The sequence below is a fragment of the Hyaena hyaena genome, unplaced genomic scaffold, assembly GCF_003009895.1.
Source record: "Hyaena hyaena isolate Hyena2069 unplaced genomic scaffold, ASM300989v1 scaffold_614, whole genome shotgun sequence".
Lineage (NCBI taxonomy): Eukaryota > Metazoa > Chordata > Mammalia > Carnivora > Hyaenidae > Hyaena > Hyaena hyaena.
Genome location: NW_024081244.1, coordinates 1,168,244 through 1,185,603, shown reverse-complemented (window position 1 = coordinate 1,185,603; position 17,360 = coordinate 1,168,244). Strand labels below are relative to the sequence as shown.

Below are 17,360 nucleotides of genomic sequence, written 5' to 3'. Positions count from 1 at the left end.
CCCTCATTTCCCTCCGCTCCCTCCCCCCTCCCCTCCCTCCTCTCCCTCCTCCTCCTGGATGGACTGTGGGACTAGCCTTGGGTAGAAACGGAAAGAAAACAGGGAGGAAAGCTTGGAGGAAATGGGTGGCGGAAACACATACCCTCTTTACTGCTTTTGTCTGCCCTAAAGACAGAGCCCAAAGGGGTGGGGGGGGAGGGGAGAAGACGAAGCTAAACACCGCGGGAAAGGTGGGGGGGGCTGTTGCGCAGTCACACTGGGCCGGGGCTGGGGCCCCTGGAACCCGGCGGGCAGGTCAGCCTTACTCCTCAGGTGGACTCACGGGGGCAGTGTGTAAATTCTGCACAAACCTGGCGGGTGGCATGAGTGTGTCTTCCCGTGTGACACATCCCGCGACTGTCCCGGATCTCCAGAGACCCACATTTTGCCGCGTGTCCTTATTTTCATGTTTCCCTGAGAATTTCCCCCCTGAAAGAACGGGTGGCAGAGAAAAGGCCTTCCTTCTCCGGCCTCCACGCTTTGAACTTGTCACCAGCCCCAGGGGCATCCCATCCCCCAACCCCAGGGGTCATCCCAACTCCCCGTGGGGCAAACCCTTCAGAACCTGAAAAAAAAAAATGAGACAATGAAGAGCCTAAGTAACGTCATTTTGAGATTAAGGCCTCCATTAAGAGCAACCTCAGTTCCAGAAAAAGCCTCAGATTGTTCAAGGCTAAAGCCACCCTCGGAAGCTCTCAGATTAGCTAAACATTCCTGTGGTCTGAGTCAAGGCTGGGAACTGCAGACAAATTAACCAATCACTCACCGCTTGCCTGAACCCCACTGGGCCCTCTGAGCTCACCTCATAATTAGTCATTTTCAAAAGATACTCAAAAGTCAGGATTGGGTCCCGCCAAAAGTAACGGAGCCTCACAGATACTGAATGGTCAAAGCTGTTACCCTGGGCGCTGTACAACTGTAATTGGAGCCCATGTGATGATGCTATATGTACAACGTGGGACTGTAACACCCCTGTCCCTGACCCCATAAAAACCCTGCTCGCTATTGTTCAAGGCTTCATCCTGCTGCCGCTGCGCCGGTTGACGGGTGAGCCCCTGCTCGAGCTTGTAATAAAGACCCTTATGTACTTGCATCGGTGTCGGCTCCTTGAAGGTCTCTGGGGACTCGCGATTCGGCACAACAACAAATATTTTGAGTTGTCAGAAAACAAAAACAAGAGGTTGGCCAGGGCGCCAGGAGAGGGGACCTCGCTGCGCTGCGGATGGGAACGTCAGCTGGGGCCGCCGCTGTGGAGGCTGCAGCGGGGAGGTGCTCTTAAAAAGATTAAAAGTAGAAGTACCATATGGACCAGTAATTCCACCACTGGGCTTCCGGGTATTTACCCAAAGAAAATGAGAACACGATTTGAAAAGATAGGTGCACCCTCTGTTCACTGCAGCAGGTTTACACGAGCCCGGATGCGGAGCCCCCAGGGTGTCTCCGAGCTGAGCGACAGAGAGCACGCGGTGTACATGTATACACGTTACTCAGCCATAACATAAAAGAATAAGGCCTTGCCATTTGTGTGAACCTGTAGGGACATTGAGGGCATCATGTCAAGTGAAGAAAGTCAGAGGACAAATACCAGAGACTCCACTTCTATGCCGCATCTAAAAAAAAACAAAAGAACAAACAAAGAGACAAAAAACCCTGATAGGCGCAGACTCATAAATGCAGAGGATAAACAAGTGGCTCACAGAAGGGTGGGGTGGGTTGTGACGAAATACGTAAAGGGGGGTTGAGAGGTACAAACTTCCAGTTATACAATAACTAAGTCAGGGAGATGAAAAGAACCGCCCGGGGAGCCTGGTGAATAGCCCTGTCCTGACCTGTGTGGACAGGGCGCTGGCGAGCGCTGAGCGATGCAGAGCTGTGGCCTCACTGTGCACCTGAAACCAATGGGTCGCCGCGTGTCACCCACGCTTCAACAGCAATAGTACTAACAGTTCGGACGAGGAAGGGAGGGAAGGAGTTCCCGGACAGGCAGAGGGCCGGTGGGGAGGCGGTGACAGAGACGCTGCCGCCCCCTCCTCCAGCCCCAGGCCGGCAGGGGGGAGGGGGGAGCGAGCCTGGGGCGGCGAGCGCGGCGTTGGGGGGCGGAGTAGGGGGCGGGCGGCGAGAGCTGCAGATTTCCGCTCCACCCGAGAGCCACAGGGTGCGGACGGCCCCGCGCCCCGACGCCCCAGCTCCGCCCCCCCCCCGCCCGAAGGGCGCACCCCTCCGCTGTCCCGGGCGACCACCTCCCTGCGGGTCCCCCAGGGCCGAGGGGCGCGGGCGGCCGGCGATCGCTGCGGGGCCGGGGTCCCCCGTGCGCTCCGGGGCCCCAGGCGCCGACAAGCCCCCGACGCCGCTCGGTCCCGGGGGTGCAGCTTCCTGAGGGTCTGCGCCACTTGGAAAATGTAGAGTGGCACCGGAACGGAATCCGAGTCCTGGTCGTATAAACAGGCGGAAAGGCCCCGGCGCCGGGGGATTAGCTCCAGCGGCGGAGCGCTCGCTTAGCCCGCGAGAGGCGGCGGGAGGGACGCCCGCGTTCTCGGGTTTTGCCCCCAGGCCGCTCCCGCAGCTCCGCGGCCGCGCCTGCGCCGGAGCCCCGCGCCCCGCCTGCGGCCGGAGCCGGCGCAGCAGGAAAACAAGCAAGCAAAAAAACCACCCCAAAATGTTGCACACAAGAACCAGAAAGGAACAGATGCCAAAATGTCTTTTACAAATGTCTCTGGGGGGCTCCTGGGGGGCTCAGTCGGTTAAGCGTCTGACTTAGGCTCAGGTCATGATCTCACAGTTCATGGATCGAACCCCGCGTCGGGCTCTGTGCTCAGAGCCTGGAGCTGTTTCAGATTCTGTGTCTCCCTCTCTCTGTCTCCCTCTCTCTCTGTCCCTCCCCTGCTCACGCTGTGTCTCTGTCTCTCAGAAATATATATTAAAAATATTTTTAAATGTCTTTGGGGCTTCAGCTCAAAGTTAAGAAAACACTCTGTGTCTGGGGAAAAGCAGACTTTCTCCTCTGGGGGTGCCGAGGGCGAGCAACGGCCTGAGAAGTGTGTCGGGAGGCACACGCAGGAGAGTCTGGATTTTCTTATTGTTTAGTGTTTATTATTCTTAATAAAAATACGTTTTCTATGTTATGGACATTATGCTTTTATTTATTTTTATTATAACGCCGTTTGCTTATTTTATTCGCAGTGACAACGCGTGGTCGGGTGGCAGACGTGAACCTGCCTTCTCTCGGGTGTCTGAGCGTTAGCTAAGTGTCACTCCGAGTATCGCCAGCTCCGCCGCGTGTGGGGCCGAACGCGGGGAAAAGGCAGAAAGACGCGATAGATTAGGCTTCAAAGACGTCGGATTCCCCTGTCTTCTGCGCCCTTGACCCTGAGAGCAAGGAAAGCGGCCCAGCGCCGGCCCCCGCGGGATGTCAGGGGAGGGGAGCGCTCGCGGGTCCCCACCCGCCCCGGCGCGTGCCGCCGGCCGTCCCCGCCCGGCTTCCCGGGACCGGCTGGCGCCCGAGCCTCCCCCGCAGCAGGGCCCGCACCTCCGGGACGCAGCCGCGGTGCGCGGGTCGGACGGAGCGGGACCCCCGCGCCGGCCGTGCGAAAGCTCCGCATGTCAAGTGGCGCCACCCTGTGGATTCAGGACGGGAGACGCTGTGTCCCAGCTCTCCCGTGTGCTCCATCACCTCGTCTCTAAAACGGATAAAGGTTATCACCTTCCGGATGAAAACACTTGCCTTCTCTGAGGCTCGAACTCAGGACCTTCAGATTATGAGACTGACGCGCTGCCCGCTGCGCTAAGAAGGCGACAGTCTCTTCTTTTGTTAGATTTTAAAGGAATCCTCTGATTCCTGGAAACCATGAGGCGCCCACTGAACGGGCGTGTTTGACCTTTGACCCGTATTTTCCGTCTTAGGTTCTGTTGATCTAGTCCCTCTTTCTCTCCGAGACATAACTGTCCACAATCTCTTCTGTTGGGAATAGTGGACTCACTAAACAGTAGTTGGATATCTCCCAAATATCTCCATAGTCTACACTTTTCTGTCAATTTAAATCTGCATTTCCACCTGTGTCACCTGAGATATTCCCCCTCGAAATATCGCAAACTGATATTATAAGTCTCCATGTTTTCTCCACCTCCAGGCAACCAAAAATTCTATCAAAGAGCTTGCTCATATGAAGATGCCTGGCTGGCTCAGTGGGTAGAGCAGCAGACTCTTAATCTTGAGCTCAGGAACTTGAGCCCACATGGCGGGGGGCGGGGGGGGGGGGGGGGGGGGGGGGGTAGGTTGTACTTCTAAAAGCTTATTCACATAATTTCATTTAGTTCATTTTAATTTTTTTGCCATAAATCTGTATATCATTATCCCCATTTTGCTGATAAAACTCAGGCTCTGCAGAATTAAACCCACAGCTGCTAAGTGGCAAAGCCAGATGACGAAAGCAGATTCTGCTAATTCCAAAAAGCATGCTTTCTCCATTGTAGACCATGTTCTCTTCACCATCCTTCCCCATTTTACCACATTTACTCAATTAAGCAAATATTTATACAATCATGGATTCTCCAATCCATTCAACAAACATTAATTCATAACCCGCCACAGGCTTGGCATGTGGGTTCAAAACTTCCAAAGCAACTTTGGCCCTTTGGCCCTCAAATCAGATAACTTCAGATCGTCCGTCTCAAAGAGTGGTGAACAGATCCAGGGGGTTCCTGAGACATTTTCAAGGTATGTGAGGCCAACAATTGTTTCATAATACCAAGGCTTTATTTGTTATCCAAAAAGCTGATGGTCCAAAAACACTAGGTAAAATTTCTGGTTCCTTCTGTGGACTAAGTATCAAGTATCAAGAAGTACTGACCCCTTGCTGTGTCCACAGCTGCCACATTCTCTGGGGACAGGCGTTTTCCTTAAGAATATCCTTGATGAAGCAGTAAAAAAATGTATGTGCTTTCATGAAACCATTTTTATTTGAAAGACTAAATAAGAGACAAAACTGTGATATATTCACATTGTTTCAAAAATCAAAGAAATCAGCCCGTACCAAAAAAGAAAAAACTCAAAGATAATAATTGAGAGGATTTATTTGCAATGACAAGTTATTAGCTTTCAGGTGAAAATCAGCATTTAGGAAACATCATGAACTTGCAGTTTCCCAAGACTTACAGGCATTCCTGATGAGATTGGTGATAGTTTTAACGAATGTTCTTTTCTGTTAGATATTATACACTGAAATATTTCAACATATGGAAAAGCAAACTATCTCAGTGTACCAATATGACCAACCTATTACCAAATCACGCATGGGTAAAAGACTCATTCAAAGTTAGTGAGAAGGCTTCAGAGTCCACCTTACAGCCAACCCTACAGAAAATGCCACCTGTCCAGTTTGGGTATAAAATCGTCAGAGAAGAATGTCCACGATTGCCTGAAAAAGCTATTAAAATACTCTTTCCTTTTCTAACAACATATCTCTATGATACCAAGCTTTTTCATTTGCTTACAACATTTTAAATATAGAAGTGGATATAAAAATCTGTCTTCTACTAAGCCAGTCATTAAGGAGAGTTAAAGAAAAAATATATATAGTTACTTTTTCATGAGATGTGACTTATGATAATACCTAATAGGTTGATCGCCCTCATTTTAGAAAAAAACTAAAAAATAAAGACTTTTAAATTTCCCATCTCAAATCTTAACATAATAAATACTGATGGCTATAACCCACAAAGAACTTCGGGTTTCACAATAATTTTTAAGAGCAGAAAGAGTCCTGGGGCATCTGGCTGGCTTAGTCCACACAGCATGTGACCTTGATCTCTGGGTTGTAAGTTTATGGCCCACATTGGATGTTGAAATTACATAAATGTAAAATTCTTTTTAAAAAAAAGAAAAAGAGTGGGGTCCTAACTCCAGAAAGCTTGAGGACCACAACAGTAGATTATTTCTATAAAACCTCTCTTAAGTCTCTCTTCCCTTTCATTGCATCATTCATTCTTCTCATCGAGAACATGTTCTGTGCTGAGCACTGTACTAGGGTTGGGGTTTCAGAGGGGACGGAGCAATCCTTTACCTCACATACACCTAGACTCATTGTTTTATTAAGGTTATTTATTTTTGAGAGAGACAGAGCACAAGTGAGGGAAGGACAGAGAGAGATGGAAATACAGAATCTGAAGCAGGCTCCAGGCTCTGAGCTGTCAGCACAGAGCCCAATGTGGGGCTCGAACCCATGAACCGCGAGATCATGACCCGAGCCTAACTGACTGAGCCACCCAGGTGCCCCCATGTAGATTCATTATTGATAGGGCCCCAAGAAATGACTGGCTCTGAGTCCTGGTTCTGAAGGTGGGTGTAAACCTCAGGCATTTGTTATCTTTTTATTCATTCACTCAGATTCATGCCAAGTTTATGGGATCCAAGGCAGATGCCAGGAAAAGGAGGGAGGGAGGTAACGCTAATCCTGCTCGTTTCTGCCTGCCTGGTTCCTTTGGCGGGAAGCTCTATAGCCTCCATGCTGTGCGGGTCTGAGATGTTGCTCTCTTCCTCCATATTTGGGTGAATCTTCATTCCCGAAATCCAGTCAGACACTTAACTAACTGAGCCACCCAGGCACCCTACACTATAAATATAATTAACATCTATTTCCGTAGATAAGTTACACTTTTTTCTTATGATGAGGATGTTTAAGATCTACTCTCTTAGCAACTTTCAATATAAAATACAGTATTATTAACTCTAGTCGCCATGGTGAACCTTACATCCCATGCCTTATTTTTTTTATAACTGGAAGTTAGTGACCCCATCCACCCCCTCCACCCATTTTGCCCACCCCTCATCCCCATTAAAGAATGCTTTTTTATTTTCTTTGCCATTTCCAAATAAAAGTGATATAATGTTTACACTCATACTCAGAAATTGAAAATGTCAAGTGGCTTCATGTTACCAACATTGCTGGATCTGCGCCGTGTGTTTGCATTACCCACACGGGACACTGCCTCTCAGATCCATGAGATGCCCTTTCTTAGTGTGATAAAGTCATAATAGTAACAAAACTAATCAGGGGACAGTCATATAACACTATCCATGAGCCGTCTCCAAACTCTGTGATATGAAAGGGACCCCCCTGGGATGTAACAGTAGAGAACATATATTCAGGTCTTCCATTATCGTTTCAGTTCTGTTCATCGGGATGCAGTTTCTTCCACCTCTGTGTAAGGGCCTAAGCAGTTTCATGGCTTATCCCACGTAATATAGTCTCAAAGTTAAAATGCTGAGCTCCATGCAACACTGCAAACTTCCTACTTGACATAAAGGTCATGCTTGCCCCTTCCCCCACCGGAGCCCTCGAGTGCTAGCTACCTGGTTAGCTGCTAGGGAAGATGTTTCCTCTCTCTTCCCTCCGGCTTCTTCTCCCCTGAGTTATTTTCATGTCTCCAATAGGCCCGTTTAACTGGCTTGAAGTTGATCCTGTGCCAACGCTCTCTCTCCCACACGTGTTCTGTGGGGAACGTCCATGCCTGGTTGTCCCTGAAGAGCTCTGAATCCACAGGCTAATCTCACGGAGGAATCAACTTCAGGCAGTCAAGCTGCCCATCTGTTGCCTTAATATTCCCATGGCCTCTCCACTGCGCCCCCGTATTTTGGTGCCATTGAATGGCCTTGTGGACATCTCCCTTGTGAAGATTTAGTAAACGGGAAGGAACACCTCAGTCTGAACTCTTGTGTGGGGGGAGTGTGCAGAAATAAGAGCACCCCCACAGCTCACTCCCAAATCCCTTTCCTGAGTTCTGTTTCAGCTGCCTTTGCTTTGTGTTACAGAGCTGCCCCCCTGACCCGGCTCAGGATTTGAGGCCGCTGGCTGGGCTTCTGCCTCCCACGGCCCCTCTCCTCATGCTAGTTAGACGTCCCCACCGCCTGCTGAGCCACCCTCCTCCTCTCACTGGGCTCCAGCACCACGTTTCGGGCCCGTTCCTAAGCGGATGCTTTCTGCATCATGCTTGGGCTACACAGCCAGCACCAGGCTGTATCCTCATCCCGCCTGGGATCCAACACCCCGAGCCGCCTCCCAACACGGGTACTTTCTTCACCTGGGACAGCCTGGGCACCACAGCTCCTCAGTCTGAACTTGGTGTGACATACCTAATGACTGTACTATTAAATTCTCCAGGAAGGAAAAGAAAAGGGAAATGGAATGGAAGAAAAGAGGAAGACAAAAGAGGAAGGATAGGATGAGGAATTCTTTTATTGAGGTATAGGTGACGTACAATATTATATTAGTTTCAGGTACACATCATAGTGATTTGACATCAACAAAATCAAAAAGCAACCTACTGAATGAGAAAAGATATTTGCAAATGATATATACAATAAGAAGCTATTATCCAAAAATATATGAAGAACTTATAGAGCTCATCACCAAAAAATATTAATAATAATCCCATTAAAAATAGGCAGAGGACCTGGATGGACACTTTTCTTAAAAAGACATACAGGTGGTCAACAGACGCACAAAGTGATGCTCAACATTACTAATCATCACGGAAATACAAATCAAACCATAATAAAATATCACTTTGCACCTGTCACAATGGGTAGAATCAAAAAGTCAAGAAATAACAAATGTGAGGGAGACTAGAGATAAAGGAGCCCTTGTGCACTGTTGGAGGGAATGTAAACTGGGGCAGCCACTGTGGAAACCAGTATGGAGAGTCCTCAAAAAATTAAAAATAGAAATATATGATCCAGTTATTCTGCTACTGGCTATTTACCCAAAGAAAACAAAAAATACTAATATTTGAGAAGATACATGCACCCCTATATTTACTGCAGCAATGTTTATAATAGCCTAGATGCAGAAGCAACCCGCATGTCCACTGATGGATGAATGGATAAAGAAGATGTGGTATATAGATTTAGATATAGGAACATTACTCAGGCATGAAAAAGAATGAGACCTTGCCACTTATGACAACATGGATGGACTGAGATGGTATTACGGTAAGTGAAAGAAGTCAGATAGAAAAAGACAAATACCATATGATTTCACTTGTAAGTGGAATCTAAAAAATAAAACAAAAGAACAAGCAGGAATGGATCTATAAATATAAAAAAACAAACTTATGGTTGACAGAAAGAGGGGGTTCAGGGGATGAGCAAAAAGGGTGAAAGAGAGTGGGAGACACAGGCCTCCAGTCACGGAATGAAGTCACAGGGATGAGAGGCACAGACAGCACAGGAAGTAGAGTCCGTGGTGCCAGGATAGTGCTGTGTGGCGACGGGTGCGGGCCACACCTGGGTGAGCACACCTAACATACGGAGCTGCTGAATCACTATGTTGAACACCTGAAACTAATGTGATGTCGTGTGTCAACTACACTTCCATTACAAATTTTTTAATTAATTAAAAATTAAAATGGGCAAAGGATTAAAATAAAAATTTCTCTAAAGAAGATGTACAGGGTGGCTCAGTCGGTTAAGCGTCCAGCTTCAGCTCAGGTCACGGTCTTCATCAGCAAAGTGAGCACCAAGGATCCCAAGAATCACAAATCTACCCTCCACGGAATGTAAAAAATGTCTATCTCCCTGGATCCCACCCCTGGGCTGAGCTTAGATTTGAGTAGGAAAACCCCACCCTATAGCTCTCCCCAGATCCCAACTATTTCCTTTCAATGTCCTGGGAAGTTCCACTTCAGTATTAATTATGTCCCATCCCTAAGATTGTCTGTCTTAGTGTGTGCCCTAAGGGTGAAATGCACCTGCTTCTTTAGTGTGTGAGTTGCTTTAAGAAATGATTAGAAGAAGAAGAAGAAGACGACGACGACGACGATGGAGAAGACGAAGACAGCAGCAGCAAAGACGACTGCATAGTGTCTAAGGAGGATTCAAAACTCTTTCAAAGGGAATTCCAATGTATCTATAGAACATATCCTTCAAAAAAGGTCTCCTCTCTCTCAAACCCACTTTTCACTTTCCTCTACAACTCTGTTGTCCACACTTTAAATTTCCAAGCCCAGCTCATACCCTCCCCACTGCTGACTTGCATGCCTAATCATGCTTGTCTAATGTGTCATTACCCATTTGAAGTCACTTCCCAACCAAGGTCACCCTTCCACCCAAATGTGGCCCATACACTAAGCCTCCGCTGGCCCCTGATCCCGCTCCTCCCCCAGATGTCCCTTGCCTATCCTCCTGCCCACCTACCCCTTAGCCCAAACTTACGTCTCTCCTTTCCCACATCACCACATCCTTATTCTTCCCAAGTATTTGACCCCAACTAGAGAGAGAAATCAGTCTCTGTCTCCTATAATCAGATCTCATTATCTTCAAATACTCACGTGATCTAATTCTCTCTTGTGATATCTCTTCAACCCTCCCAAGAGGCATCCTAGGAAGGTTTGGAACTTTCTGCCTCATCTTAACCACGAATCCTGCTACTTCATACAAATGAATTCCCTTCATACAACCCGTCTCTCCTTCCACACAAAGGGGACTTCTACGGCTGCTGAATAGAATACAGGACGTCCACTTCAATTTGAGTTTCAGATAAATAAATAATGAATCATCTTTTAGTGTAAGTAGCCCCATGTAAAAAAGCTTAAAAATACATTATTTATCTAAAATTCAAATATAACTAGGCCCCCTATATGTTCTTTCTTCCTAAATTGGCAACCCTACATATCATATACTCTCCTTAGGACCTATATGGCTCCTCATTTTCTAGTGTCTCATCTCAGAAAAAGGTCTTGCACTGATGAGATGCCTGTCCAGGGGTGTAGGTCACAGTCTCTAACCGTTCACCCCTCCTCACAATGGTTTCCCCTTACCCTTCATCCCAATCCCCAAACCAGATGCTCTTCAGAACCAAAGCAACCAGGTGGCGCTCCCACACCCGAAGTGAATTCCCAGATGGCAAACAGGTGGCTATGAGAGAAAAAGAGGAAGGGTCTGGAAGGATGCTACCAAAATGAGGCACAGGAAGGCGAGAACAACGGCAAAGACAACAACACATCAGTCACAAAACAAATCTTCTGAGAAGGAAGTGGGGATTCAAGCTTGGGACAGGAGTCCATTCTTTCAGCCTTCAAGCTCACATGCTATCTCCGCTCCACTTCCCCTGCTCAGACTCGCATACTGTCAAGAGAGGAAGAGAATAGCTGAGCAAGAACTCAGAGAGAGAGAGGCAGGCAAGCTCAGAGACATGGTGCTGGAGAACTTGGAGAAGATGAAGGCGGCAGAGAAAATGGAAGAGTTTGAGTTCTGGGACCAGGGTTGCTCAGTAAGGGTCAGAGCTCAGCCTGAGCGCCTTTGCCTGCTGCACTTGCCTGGAAGTAAGTCTACCTGGAGGGCCGCATTTCTTAGTGTCTTCCTACTACCACATTATAAGGCCTGGGCCAGTAAAACCCACCTAATAGGACACCCAGCCTACAATAAAGTAGCCACTCCCCACAGCTGTCACAGGGTCCTACTTACCCTTTGGACCAGGAGAAAGTCCAAGATCACCTTCAAACAGATGTCCCAGACGCTACCGAATGTCCGCTTGTCAAGGAACATGGCTGGTTCCCAGTGAAAGTAGATATATGTCTCTTTCAGCAAGAGGGTGGCCATGAAGCTGAGGGCCAACTGCCCTGACCCGCCTCCTTGAGTTCTTCTCGGGAGAGAGATATGTTCTGGGGAGGAAGGAGTGGAGCCATTGATGGCATAGGATGAGATATGCTTAGGAGCACCCTCTGCTATTCCCCCCCAGACCTGAGCCAGCTCCCTCCACTTGAGCTCTTTTGAAAGGAGACTTCAGATACGGCCAAATCTCCAGCTGTTTGCCGTCTGAGTGTCCAAATGAAGTTCTGCCCTCTCTGTATAATCCCCTCCCTCCCTAAGTACTAGACCCTGCACCCTACCACCTTTATTTCTTGTTACTTCTTTAAGCTGAGTCTCTTTAGGGTTTTTTCATTATTGTTCTTTCAGCTTTTCTTACTCAGTGCGTATCACTGTTTCATCATCCTCCCTCACCGCAAGGGTGGTAATTTTTATTCCACTGTCCACTTACTTAATTATTTGCGGTTCTATTCCTATGGAAGAAGAAAAATACATTTATTACATGCCAGGCGGTAGGCATAATAGGTTAAAAAAAAGTGCCAAAAATAAAAATAGACCACTTAATTAAATATAATCCAGCATTTCCTACCTTTACTTGACAAAACGACCATTTATGTGACTCCCCCAGCCCCCGGATTCCCACGTAACGCCCACATTCACCTTCTGTGGGAGCAGGACTTGCAGGCAGGCGTAGCTAGGTGACCGAGCTCTGGCCAGTGAGATGCGGCTGGGGTGACTGGGTGCAGCTTCTTGGACGCTTCCTCAAATAGCAGCTTCACAAGCCCCTGGCCTTTTCTGTCTCTTCCTCCATCTTTCTGTCTGAAATCTGAACGTGATGATTAGAAATTTCCCTACCAGATAAGGGACGACAGAACATGGACTGGAAGGAACCTGGGTCCCTGAAGATGTTGTGGAGCAAAGGCATCGTGACAGCCATGACCTTTTGTAAAGTTTCCTCTGATCCTCTCGGGCAGAGAAGCCGGCTTCCTCCGATGTCCCCCCTGCACTCTGTGCACACCTTGCCTCTCATACAAATCTTCTCGAATTAAACGTGTCTCCTGTGCACAGGGCTGCCAGTCGAGGCTCATTCGGACTGACTGACAGTGGATATTGTATCGAGGGGGAATCTGACCCCAGGTTTTTGAGTGAAAAAAAAGTCACAACTGATCGGTGTTGCCTGCCTCAAATATGGTGAGGAGACTAGTATTGTGCCCCATAGATTTGCCACCTCTGGACTAGGCATATATCCATTTCATTTTAACCATGATTTCTAAAGGGTAAGGAACCAATCTTATTTTCTATCTCCGGTGCCCAACTAGATTATAGGACAGAATGCAGACTGCATGAATTTTAAAGATAAAACGAGACTCCTAAATTAATGCTGCCGACAAGGGGCAGCAGGGCCGCGAAGCCACAAGCACAGATGCAGCTGGGGCCCACGGGGCCTGCACCCCAGCCACCAGCAGCGCTCCACGGGCCAGCTGCGGTGCGGAAGGGCGCTGGGGTCAGCGAGGTGGTGCCAGTGGGCGGGAGACTTTCCAGGGGCAATCAGAGGTCACCTTCCCACGTGCCACCGGCTGCTGCTGCACAGCGGGATGCCAGGGCCAGGGAGACGCACAGGAGGCTGCCGCCCTGGAGCTTGGGCTTCGAAGTCCGGGCACACTCGCACAGCTCCGAAGGCAACCCCGTGGTATCCGCAAGATGAGGCGGAGCAGACACCTCATTGCTGGGGCTTCTCCCTGAAGCTCCTGCGGGAAGCCCAGAGCATAACCACGCACACACTCAAAGCACAGCACACCTCTCCGTGCAAAATGAACAAATCTTCTGGAATCTCTAAAAGTAAGAAAGAGTTTTATCTAAGCCCAACTTGGGAAACATGCTCTTCACAGGGAAGACATTGTTCCAGGGAAGGAACAGTTTTTACAGGGTTATATGCTCTTTTTTTTTTTTTTCACATCTTGTAAGACCTCAAAAGATTATAGATTAGTCTATAGGCAGGAATACAGGAAGCGGGAGCATTGATCGTATCTCCAGGACAAGCTGGTTCTCCTTAGGCTACTCCTTCACAAAGCAAATGCACAATGCATGCATGGCCATAAACTAGGCTCTTGGTTTGAACAAAGTTTAGGAACAGTCATGCTAACCTAGAAAGAAACTTAAAATGGCTTTCCTCATGGGGCACCTGGCTGGCTCAGTCGGAGAAGAGCATGGGACTCTTGTTCTTAGTCATGAGTTCCAGCCCCACATTGGGTGCAGGAATTACTTGAATAAATACATACACTTTTAAAAAGTAAAATAAAATGGCTTCCCCTGCATATGAAGCCTTTAGAGTTTTTCTCTCCTCACATCTTCTGTAAGAGCTGTGGCTTCAGAGCTCTCACACGCCCTGCTCACACCCCGGAGGCTCTGGAAGTGTCCCCCTCCTCGCCTGGAGGAGGGCACTATGCGGAGTGCGGTTACTGAGGAGTTTAGTGGCATACACCGGGAGAAGGCCAAGACGGAGCCAAAAAGCATCAAGAACACATCTAAAGATGAGCTCCTGCTTCTCCTTCCTGAAAAGCTGTAATGATCGGGGCCACAGCTTAGTGGTCCTCGCCGCACCACGATGGTACTCCCAAAGGTGGCTGGCCCAGGCAGCGACTTCCGTTGGCCGGTAGCCATTTTGACCTCTCCAGTTCGCTCCGGCTACTCTTTTCTTTAGGCAGTTCTGCATCCTTCCTCAACCCGGATTTTGATGTAGGCTAGTTGACATCATTCTTTGTCTTCCCAACTTTTGTGTGACCTATTAGAAAAATAAATCTTTTTTAACATTAAAGCAATTACTTTGGCTTAAAAACAAATAGATAAAAACGAGACTCTCGAATTAATTTGACACCCGTGACAAGCCACTTTGAGGCACATGTTCCTTTTCCTCTTGCTTGGGTGAACTTCAGTGAGACAATCTGAGAAGCCCCAGGAAATCAAGAGATGGAGAACAGCCAAGAGATGGAGAACAGCAACGCTACCCTATGTCATTGTTGAACCATTGACATGGTGATTTTTTAAAATAGGCTGTTCGTTGTTATCTTTGGATCAGATCAAACAGAAGATCCTTTTATGAGAATATAACTCTGCTGAATCAGAGTTTTGGTGAATGACTAATAGAACAAATTGGAAACCTGATGAATAGGGTACCTGTAGCTAGTTGAGATTCCTCTCTCTAAATCCTAAAAGAGTTTCTGAACAAGACCAAAGCAAAGCAGATGTATCTTCCTTCCTCTGAACTCCGATGCCTTCTCTGGTTAAAGGATCATTCCTCCCAGTATTTCAGACCCCAGCTTCTCGTATCTCGAGTGGCTTCAGATATCTCCTCTCTTGAATCTTCATTCTATTGACATTTTCCCTTTAGCAACGTATTCCAATCTCTTTGATCCTGAAGTTGTAGGACCTACTCCCTGTAGGAGTCTGATGTTCTACAGTAGAAATGGCCTTTCATTGTTCATTTTTATAGCCAAGCTTCCGCAAAGAATGATACAGCTTGTGTCCCCTTCTTCGTTTTCCATCACACTCCGTGGAAGCTACCTCTACTAAAGATGAAAAACTCTTGATTTCTAAACTCCATCAATGCTCTTCAGAGAGACAGGATAAGCTAGTGGCAACAAGCACAGACTCAGAAAGCCAGACTACCAGGGCTTAAACGCCCATTCTGCCACCTACCCGCAGGATGACCGGGCACAAAACGCTTCCTTACACTTCACTTCCCTCACCTATAAGATGGGGTTGTTGTGAGGGCTAAATAGCATAGGACTCTTGATGATTGAGTCAGTACATATAAAGAGCTCATGTAAAGAGCCTAGAACATAGAATTCTCAACTGATCTCTACAGTATATGACATTGCTGTTGTCAACCTTTTAACTGAAATTCTCCTCCCTTGGTTGCCCTGACTTGTTTTTGTTTGCTCATTTTCCTCATCATTCGCTGGCTGCTCCTCCTCACTCTTTGTCCTCTTCTCCAAGTTTCCTGATTTGCTTCTCTCTATACTTTAAAATAAAATCATCTTTCTAAATAAATAAAATAAAATCATCTTTCTAAAGATGTTCAGTGTGGCGATAATTAAGCTATCTTATGAATGGCTCTCGTTTCCTACAAGATAAATCCATTAATTGAAATCACATTCAAATCTCTTTTTCTCCATCTTCCATTCCGGTCTCATCTTCAACTCATTGCTTCTATTCTTTCAAACTTCACCTCGTATCTCATCCCCTACAGAGTTTTTTCTGACTTTTTCTCAGGTCTTCACTAAGTACTTCTCTATGCCCCCAGACTACATTTTGTCTCTTCTACCTCTACTATGCCATGTATGACATCTGCTGTCTCTGTGCTACTAGGGTGTGAGCCACTAAGGACTGGGACTGGGTCTCATCTGCCTTTAAATTCGTAATATCCAGGATACAGGCACGTGAACTGGTAGTGCTCCATACACACTTGCTGAATGAATGGAACAAGAAATAAAATGAGCACTATGATTGGGCCAGTGTCTCTTGAAAGAAAAACAAAAGCACTTATTGAGACCTTCTCCCATGCAGTGTGGGGATCAAAACCATTTGCTTGATTTTTATTCCAGTGTATTTCCACAATACACTCAACCACTAGTGAGGTAGCCTAGGAAGTACTGCGAGCGCAGGCCCAGGCCCTGGGGTCAGGCTGTTCATCTTTCGGCCTCATCAGTTACCAAAAGTGTGATCTTGGGCAAATAACTTAATCTCTGTGTGCACCAGTTTCCTGCTAAGATTAATAGTAACACACATCTCATAGAATTTTTGTCACAAGTTACTGAGATAAGACATGGGAAGTGTCTAGAACACGGTCTGTCACATACTACCTACTCAACTTAAAAATTATGATTTCAAATATTAGGACAACTCTGGATAGAGTATTTTGGCCTTACTCAGTTTTCAATAAAGACAAATAAGAAACGAAAAGAAACCGCAGCTCCGCCGGAGAATCCCAGAATTAGCAACGTGATTCGTTATCTTGAACGCGTGCCTGGGAAACCCTGAGGATGTTCTCACGACCCCCCGTCCGGGGTACTCTGCTCACAATGGGAGTCCTTGGCGACAAGGACTCTGCTATCTGAGGGCTTTATAGAAACTTCTGTTCACCAACAGCTGAGCACGGAAAGTACACCTTCCTGTGAAGGAGCTCTCCATTCTGCTCGAACCCACACACAAGTGAGGAGTCTTCGCGGATCCCGGCCCTGGGCCGGGGACCCCGCTGGCCTCAGGGCAGTCTTAGCCTCCTCCGCTGCGGCCGTCTCCGCCTGCACACGGCCACTGCTCTCCCTCTTAAAGCCACATCCTCGGTGCCTGAGCGCTTCCAGGGCGCCTCCATTTCTCCCAGATCCTTCGGGGTGTTTTGCTCAGGGTCGGCACTCGTCTCCGTGACGCTACTCCTGGATCGAGTCCTCCTTTAACTGCCTTGAGGAAAGAGCACGGAAGTCAGACACTGCAATTGAAACAACATCGTTTCCTCTTAGACGAGGTGGCCGCGGAGCCCTCCCCTCAGCCCGGGACCCCGAGCCTCCGAGGGACACTCCATTTCCTGACCGGCTCCGCCCCGAACCGCCGAAGGCCCGGAGCGCAGGCGCCCCGGGGCCCCGCCCCGTTACACGGGCTCAGCCCCTATTGGCCCAGAGGCTGGGGGCGGGGCGCCCCAGCCGCCGTAGCAGGGGTGGTCATGTGACCCGCGGGGGCGGGGCTG

General features: G+C 48.0%; 1 non-coding gene across 1 annotated transcript; it reads right to left on the bottom strand.

Moving 5' to 3' along the window:
• Positions 1 to 3,757: 3,757 nt before the first annotated feature.
• On the bottom strand, positions 3,758 to 3,830 carry TRNAM-CAU. Its single transcript has one exon. It is a non-coding gene; the product is annotated as a tRNA-Met (tRNA).
• Positions 3,831 to 17,360: the final 13,530 nt, after the last annotated feature.